Raw genomic sequence first — 9795 nt, 5'->3', positions numbered from 1 at the left:
TGCAGAGTCAGGTTCCTTTAAAAGTATTGTGAGGAGTCCTACACTACACTTCTGTTTCCACCTCATTGGCCAGAACTGCCATACGGTCATACCAAGCTGAGGAAGGCTGGGAAATGTGTTTTACATCAGGTAGCAATATGCCCAGTTAAAATTTGGGGGTTTTTCCAAAGAGAAATGATGAAGATGATAGGCAACTGGACCATAGGACTCCTCCTACATAGTGGTGAAGAGAAGTTCTAGGATGAGCATTGCCAGCAGCTGTAGGAAAAGCCAGGCCACATTAAAGGAGGAAGGAGGTCTTTGGGACAAAGTTCCCTGGGGGAAAAATTGGGACTCCATGCTCTAGATGATATGATTGAGAGGGCAGGACAACTTGAAAATCTGATAAGGACTTTTTTTTTTTAAATGAAAGAGAAAATAATAGCAATTAAAACTCCAGGAAAAACAAAAGCTGTACAATAAAATCATGTTTGAAATATGTAACAAAATAAAATAATGGTGTAAGAAAATAGAGTTCATTAAATATTTTTAATAAGTATGTTCTCTTTTAAGTGGCCAAGAGATCAGATAGTGACCATGTAAAGAAAGATGTAGGGCTTCCCTGGTGGCGCAGTGGTTGAGAATCTGCCTGCCAATGCAGGGGACATGGGTTCGAGCCCTAGTCTGGGAAGATCCCACATGCCGCGGAGCAACTAGGCCCGTGAGCCACAATTGCTGAGCCTGCGCGTCTGGAGCCTGTGATCCACAACAAGAGAGGCCACGACAGTGAGAGGCCCGCGCACTGCGATGAAGAGTGGCCCCCACTTGCTGCAACTAGAGAAAGCCCTTGCACAGAAACGAAGACCCAACACAGCCATAAATAAATAAATAAATAAATAAATAAAAAGATGCTAGCATTAAAAAAAAAAAAAAAAAGAAAGAAAGATGTAATCCTAGCACACTTCTTGAACCAATGGGAGAAAAATATTTACATAGGTGTAAATATGAATATAGTATATACTACTTTTTACTATTTAGAGTCAGCCTTCAGACAAGATATGGATTTGTTGTTGTTGAGAAACAACTAATATGAAAGGGTAACTGACAGAAGATGGAAAGTGGGAGGCAGGGGAGGAACATAAAGAAAAGGGTAGAACTCATTTTTCATCTTACAGAGTTGAGTCAGGATACTGACTAATACTGATAGAAAGAGAATTTTAAATATTATTTAAAGTTATAAAGATAATCAGTAAAAGAAGTAAAAATAATATATTGGAGGCTTGGCCAAGATGGTGTAGTAGGAAGACCCTGAGCTCGCCTCCTCTCTTGGGCATACCAAAATTACAACTATTTACAGAGCAACTATTGATGAGAAAGACTGGAATCTACCAGAATAGATCATCTACAACTAAAGATATAAAGAAGGAACCACAGCAAGACACGTGGGGGGGTGGAATCATGGTATAGTAAAGACTTATACCCCCAGGTGGGCAACGTATAATCGGGAGAATAATTACAATTGCAGAGGTTCTCCCCAGGGCACGAGGGGCCTAAGCTTCACATTGGGTTCCCCAGCATAGGGGTCCTGCACCAGGAAGACAAGCCTCCAGAATGTTTAGCTTTGAAGTCCAGTGGGGCTTACTTTTGGTAGACACAGAGGACTGTGGGAAATAGAGACTCCACATTTAAAGAGCACACACAAAATCTCACATGTTCTGGGACTCAGGGCAGAAGCAATAATTCGAAAGGAGCCTGGGTCAGAGCCACCTGCTGATCTTGGAGGGTCTCCCAGAGAGGCAAGAGGCAACTAGAGGTCATCCTGGGGACACAGACACCAGCAGCAGACATTTTGGAGCACTCATTCTACCATGTGGACACTGGTGCTGGCAAGCACCAATGTGGAATCCTTCCTTGAACTCATCAGTCTTTGGACCCAGCCCAGTCCCTGCCCACCAGCCTGTAGGTTCCAGGAGTTGGATGTCTCAGGCCAAGCAACTAGCTGGGAAGCGACACAGGCCCACCCAGCAGCAGGCAGGCTGCCTTAAGACTCTGTGAGCCTAGAGCTGTCCCTGGACATGGCCCTGTCCACCAGAGGGCTCAGGACATGTGTGTGCAGGCACTAGAACTGAGACTCCCCCAGGGCCCTGCAGCCAGAGACATTGGGACCCAGCTCCACTCCCAATGGGAGGTATCAGCACCAGGACAACCTGGGCCCTGGACCCACTGAGCAGCACGTGGACACCAGCCCCAGGACTACTGCAGGCCCTCAGCCTGCCGTGGCAGGAAACAGCTCACCCACCAGCAGGCTGGTACCAGCCCTGGGACATGATGGGCCCCAGCCCTGCCCACCAGCAGGCCAAAACCAGCTCTGAAAAACCTTGGTCCCCTCCAGCCACCATGGGGTCAGGCCCCACTCAGCAGGGGGACAACACAAGCTTCTTGACACCCTGGGCCCCTCAGCCAGCTGTGTCAGGAACTGACCCCACTCACCAGTGGTCTGATAACAGCTCTGGGTACCCTGGGCCCTGCCGACAGAGACCTCAGGACTTGGCTCTGCCTGACAGTGGGCTGGCACTAGCCCCAGGATATGGCTACAGCTAGAAGCATGAAAATTACAAAAGGAAAAAAACACATTGGTAAAGGCAAATATTCAGTCAAGGTAGTAAATCATCTATATCTACAATAAGCAGTTAAGGGATACACAAAACAATTACATGTAAAATATGATGTCAAAACAGTAATTGTGAGGGAAGGAGAGTAAAAGTGCAGTGTTGTTAAAATGTGTTTGAAATTAAGAAATCAGCAACTTAAATAATCATATATACATGATTATATATAATCATATATATAATATAATATATATATAAAATCTATAATAGATACATACCCAAAACCCAGAAAGGAATCCAAATATAACACTAATTACAATCATCAAATCACAAGAGAAGAGAACAAAAGACAAAGAAAGGAACAAAAAAGAACTACAAAAACAACCCAGAATAATTAACAAAGTGGCAATAAGTACATGCCTATCAATAATTACTTTATATGTAAATGGTCTAAATGCTCCAATCAAAAGACAAAGAATGTCTAAGTGGATACTAAAACAAGATATATATATATATATATATGCTGCCACAAGACCTATATATATGCTGCCTATAAGAGACTGACTTCAGATCTAAAGACACACACAGACTAAAAGTGAGGGAGTGGAAAAAGATATTCCATGCAAATGGAAATTAAAAGGAAGCCAGGTAGAAGTACTTATATCAGACAAAATAGACTTTAAAATCAAGACTGTAACAAGAAACAAAGAAGGACATTACATAAAGATCAAGGGAATCAATCAAAGAAGAAGATATAACAATTGTAAATATATATGGACCCAACACGGGAGTGCCTAAATACATAAAGCACATATTAACAGACATAAAGGGAGAAATTGACAGTAACCCAATAACAGTAGGGAATGTGGACAGAAAATCAATAAAGAAACACAACCCTTAAACAACACGTTAGACCAGATGGTATATATATATGTGTGTATGTGCACGTGTGTGTGTGTATATACATATATACATACATACATACACACATATATACGTATATATATATATATAATATTCCACTGAAAAGCAGCAGAATATGCATTCTTTTCAAATGCATATGGAACATGTGCACATGGATGCACATGGAACATACTAGGCTACAAAGCAGGTCTCAGTAAATTTAAGAAAACTGAAATCATATCAACCATCATTTCTGACCACAATGCTATGAGACTAGAAATCAACTATAGAAAAAAAGACTGCAAAAAACACAAACACATGGAGGCTAATCAATATGCTACTAAACAACCAATGGATCACTGAAGAAATAAAAAATATCTGGAAACAAATGAACATGAAAGCACAATAATTCAAAATCTATGGGGGCTGGGGGTGCCCACTCCTACCCCTGTGGGTAGCTGGGCTGGCAGTGCTGAGCTCCCTGTGTGTGGCACATGGGGCACCTGATGGATGCGGTGGCAGCGGGCGGTGGTGCTTCAGAGGTGTGTTCGGCTGGGCACACTCCCACTCCCCTGCTCCTCTCATCCACGTCCCCCGGCTGTGCGGCCACCATGGCGTCCGGTGAGGAGGACAGCACCAATGGCAGTGCCTCGGAGGCCGTGGGCAAGAGGAGGTGCCTGGGCTTGTTGGCCACCGCCTGGCTCACCTTCTACAACATCACCATGACTGCAGGGTGGCTGGTACTGGCTACTACATGTACTGTAGTAAAAATGTACTGGCTGGTACATTTTTATGTGGAAAAAGGAATACACAAAGGTTTATATAAAAGTATTCAGAAGACACTTAAATTTTTCCAGACATTTGCTTTGCTTGTGGAATTGTACCTATTTCTGTGCTTGTGGCTGGGGTCCAAGGGAGTTCAAGAATCTTTATGGTGTGGCTCGTTACTCACAGTATAAAACCAATATAATTTTTTTATCATCTTATATCCTGTCGGAGTTGCTGGTGAACTTCTTACGATATATGCTGCCTTACCATATGTGAAGAAAAAAGGAATGTTCTCAATAAGACTTCTGAATAAATACAATGCTTCTTTTGACTACTATTATTTTCTTCTTATAACCATGGCCTCATATATACCATTGTTTCCACAACTCTACTTTCATATGTTACGTCAGAAAAGAAAGGTTCTTCATGGAGAGGTGATTGTCGAAAGGGATGATGAAATGATCCCTACAACAAGGTGTTTTTTCTAGAATAACCAGGATTACTTGAGTCTAAGGTTTAACAACAGGAATAAACAGCTTCATGAAAAAAAAAATCTATAGGATGTAGCAAAATCAGTTCTAAGAGGGAAGTTTAGAGCGATAAAGTCTACCTCTGGAAACAAGAAAAATCTCAAAATTTCAAACCTTACACCTAAAGGAAAAAGAACAAACAAAACCCCAGAAGAAGAAGCAGAAGAAAAGAGATCATAAAGATCAGAGCAAAAATAAATTAAAAGAGATCATAAAGATCAGAGGTAGTAGTAGAAGAAATGAGATCATAAAGATCAGAGCAAAAATAAATGAAATAGAGACTAAAAAAAAAAAAGAAAAGATCAATGTAACTAAGAGCTTGTTCTTTGAAAAGATAAATAAAATAGATAAGGCTTTAACCAGACTCACCAAGAAAAATAGTGTTGGCTCAAATCAATAAAATCAGAAATGAAAAAGGAGACTCTGCAATTGACATCACAGAAATACAAAGACTCATGAGAGTACTACAAACAACTACATGCCACCAAAATGGACAATTCAGAAAAAATGGGCAAATTCTGAGAAATCTACAGTCCCCCATGACTGAACCAGGTTTAAATAGAAAATATGAACAGACCAATTACCAGTAATGAAATTGAATCAGTAATTTAAAAAACTCCACAAAAACAAATATCCAGCACCAGATGGCTTCACAGGTGAATTCTACCAAACATTTAAAGAAGAGTTAACACCTATCCTTTTCAAACTATTTCAAAAAATTGCAGAGTAAGGAGCACTTCCAAACTCATTCTACAAGGCCAGCATCACCCTCACACCAAAACTAAACAAAAATATCATCACAAAAAAGAAAATTATAGACCAGGGTCACTGACAAACATATATGCAAAAATCCTCAAAAAATGTTAGCAAACTGAACCTAACAATACATTAAAAGGATCATACACCATGATCAAGTGGGATTTATCCCAGGGATGCAAGGCTGGTTCAATATCTGCAAACCAATCAGTGTGATACATTACATTAACAATTTGAATAATAAAAATCATATGATCTCCATAGTGGCTGTATCAATTTACATTCCCATCAACAGTGCAAGCGGTTTCCCTTTTCTCCACACCCTCTCCAGCATTTATTGTTTGTAGATTTTTTGATGATGGCCATTCTGACTGGTGTGAGGTGATACCTCACTGTAGTTTTGATTTGCATTTCTCTAATGATTAGTGATATTGAGCATCTTTTCATGTGTTTGTTGGATATCTGTATATCTTCTTTGGAGAAATGTCTATTTAGGTCTTCTGCCCATTTTTGGATTGGGTTGTTTGTTTTTTTGATATTGAGCTGCATGAGCTGCTTGTATATTTTGGAGATTAATTCTTTGTCAGCTGCTTCATTTGCAAATATTTTCTCCCATTCTGAGGGTTGTCTTTTCATCTTTTTTATGGTTTCCTTTGCTATACAAAAGCTTTTAAATTTAATTAGGTCCCATTTGCTTATTTTTGTTTTTATTTCCATTACTCTAGGAGGTGGGTCAAAAAGGATCTTGCTGTGATTTATGTCATAGAGTGTTCTGCCTATGTTTTCCTCTAAGAGTTTGATAGTGTCTGGCCTTACATTTAGGTCTTTAATCCATTTTTGAGTTTATTTTTGTGTATGGTGTTAGGGAGTGTTCTAATTTCATTCTTTTACATGTAGCTGTCCAGTTTTCCCAGCACCACTTATTGAAGAGGCTGTCTTTTCTCCATTGTATACTCTTGCCTCCTTTATCAAAGATAAGGTGACCATATGTGCGTGGGTCTATCTCTGGGCTTTCTACCCTGTTCCATTGATCTATAGTTCTGTTTTTGTGCCAGTACCATACTGTCTTGATTACTGTAGCTTTGTAGTATAGTCTGAAGTCAGGGAGCCTGATTCCTCCAGCTCCATTTTTCTTTCTCAAGTTTGCTTTGGTTATATGGGGTTTTTTGTGTTTCCATACAAATTGTGAAATTTTTTGTTCTAGTTCTGTGAAAAATGCCAGTGGTAGTTTGATAGGGATTGCATTGAATCTGTAGATTGCTTTGGGTAGTATAGTCATTTTCACAATGTTGATTCTTCCAATCCAAGAACATGGTATATCTCTCCATCTGTTGGTATCATCTTTAATTTCTTTCATCAGTGTCTTATAATTTTCTGCATACAGCTCTTTTGTCTCCTTAGGTAGGTTTATTCCTAGGTATTTTATTCTTTTTGTTGCAATGGTAAATGGGAGTGCTTTCTTAATTTCACTTTCGGATTTTTCATCATTAGTGTATAGGAATGCCAGAGATTACTGTGCATTAATTTTGTATCCTGCAACTTTACCAAATTCATTGATTAGCTCTAGTAGTTTTCCGGTAGCACCTTTAGAATTCTCTGTGTATAGTATCATGTCATCTGCAAACAGTGACAGCTTTACTTCTTCTTTTCCAATTTGGATTCCTTTCATTTCTTTTTCTTCTCTGATTGCTGTGGCTAAAACTTCCAAAACTATGTTGAGTAATAGTGGTGAGAGTGGGCAACCTTGTTTTGTTCCTGATCTTAGAGGAAATAGTTTCAGTTTTTCACCATTGAGAACGATGTTGGCTGTGGGTTTGTCATATATGACCTTTATTATGTTGAGGAAAGTTCCCTCTATGCCTACTTTCTGGAGAGTTTTTATCATAAACGGGTGTTGAATTTTTTCAAAATCTTTTTCTGCATCAGTTGAAATTATCATATGGTTTTTATCCTTCAGTTTGTTAATATGGTGTATCACATTGATTGATTTGTGTATATTGAGGAATCCTTGCATTCCTGTGATAAACCCCACTTGATCATGGTGTATGATCCTTTTAATGTGCTGCTGGATTCTGTTTGCTACGATTTTGTTTAGGATTTTTGCATCTATGTTCATCAGAGATATTGGCCTGTATGGATGTTCCTTAACAAACTAAAAATAGAACTACCATATGACCCAGCAATCCCACTACTGGGCACATACCCTGAGAAAACCATAATTCAAAAATTGTCATGTACCACAGTGTTCATTGCGGCACTATTTACAATAGCCAGGACATGGAAGCAACTTAAGTGTCCATCGACAGATGAATGGATAAAGAAGATATGCCACATATATACAATGGAATATTACTCAGCCATAAAAAGAAATGAAATTGAGTTATTTGTAATGAGGTGGATGGACCTAGAGTCTGTCATACAGAATGAAGTAAGTCAGAAAGAGAAAAACAAGTATGCTAACACATATATATGGAATCTAACAAAAATGCTTCTGAAGAACCTAGGGGCAGGACAGGAATAAAGACACAGATGTAGAGAATGGACTTGAGGAGAGGGGAAGGATAAGCTGGGATGAAGTGAGAGAGTAAAACTGACATATATACACTACCAAATGTAAAATAGATAGCTAGTGGGAAGCAGCTGCATGGCACAGGGAGATCAGCTCGGTGCTTTGCGACCACCTAGGGGGTGGGAGGGAAGTGCAAGAGGGAGGGGATATGGGGATTTATGTATACATATAGCCGATTCACTTTTTTATACAGCAGAAACTAACACAACACTGTAAAGCAATTATACTCCAATAAAGATGTTTAAAAAATCATATGATCTTCTCAATAGAGCAGAAAAAGCTTTTGGCAAAATTCAACATTAATTTATGTTGATAAACATACTTATAAAGTATGACATACTTTATAAAAAGTCTTCAGAAAGTGGGTATAGAAGGAACATACTTCAGCATAATAAAGGCATGTGAGCCTTTAGGCACACAGCTAACATCATACTCAATGGTGAAAAGCTGAAAGCATTTCCTCTAAGTTCAGGAATAAGACAAAGATACCTACTCTTGCCACTTTTATTCAACATATTATTAGAAGTCCTAGCCACTGCAATCTGGCAAGAAAAAGAAGTAAAAAGAATCCAAATTGGAAAGGAAGAAGTAAAACTGTCACTGTTTGCTGATGACAATACTATATACAGAAAATATAAATATGCCACCAAAAAACTACTAGAGCTCATCAATCAATTTAGTGAAGTTGCAGGATACAAAATTAATATACAGAAATCTGTTGCACTTCTATAACAACAAAGTATCAGAAAGAGAAATTAAGGAAACAATCCCATTTGCAATCATATCAAAAAGAATAAAATACCTAGGAATGAATCTAACATAGGTGGTTAAAGATCTGTACTTGGAAAACTATAAGACACTGATGAAAAACATTGAAGACAACACAAACAGATGGAAAGATATACCATGTTCATGGTTTGGAAGAACTGATATTGTTAAAATGACCATACCACTGAACACAATCTAAAGGTTCAATGCAATGCCTATCAAAATACTAATGGCATTTTCCACAGAACTAGAACAAATAATTTTAAAATTTGTATCAAAACACAGAAGACCCTGAATAGCTAAAACAATCTTGAGAAAGAATAACAGAGCTAGAGGTATCATGTTCCATGACTTCATACTATACTACAAAGCTGCAGTAATCAAAACAGTATGGTACTGGCACAAAAAGAGATATATAGATCAATGGAATAGAGAGTCCAGAAACGAACTCACACTTATGTGGTCAATTTATTACAAAGGAGGCAAGAATATACAAAGGCAAAAAAGCCTCTTCGACAAATGGTGTTGCGAAAACTGGACAGCTACATGCAAAAGAATCAAACTGTACTGCTATCTCACACCATTACAAAAATAAACTCAAAATGGATTAATGGCTTACCATTAATAAACTCACACCATTACAAAAATAAACTCAAAATGGATTAATGGCTTAAATGTAAGTCATGAAGCCATAAAAATTCTAGGAGAAAACATAGGCAGAGCACTCTTTAACATAAATTGTAGCAATATTTTTTGTATCTGTCTCCTATGGCAAAGGGAACAAAAGTAGAAATAAACAAATGGGACCTAAGTAAACTTAAAAGATTTTGCATAGCAAAAGAAACCATTGGCAAAACAAAAAAACAACCTACTGAATGGGAGAAAATATTCGCAAATGATATGACGAATAAGG

The 9795-nt window shown here is 38.5% G+C and overlaps 1 pseudogene; it reads left to right on the top strand.

Moving 5' to 3' along the window:
• The first annotated feature begins 3985 nt into the window (after positions 1-3985).
• LOC137760587 (very-long-chain (3R)-3-hydroxyacyl-CoA dehydratase 1 pseudogene) lies at positions 3986-4747 on the top strand (annotated as a pseudogene).
• Positions 4748-9795: the final 5048 nt, after the last annotated feature.

This window comes from Eschrichtius robustus, chromosome 3, assembly GCF_028021215.1.
Source record: "Eschrichtius robustus isolate mEscRob2 chromosome 3, mEscRob2.pri, whole genome shotgun sequence".
Taxonomy (NCBI): Eukaryota; Metazoa; Chordata; class Mammalia; order Artiodactyla; family Eschrichtiidae; genus Eschrichtius; species Eschrichtius robustus.
This window is presented reverse-complemented; position numbering and strand designations above follow the sequence as displayed.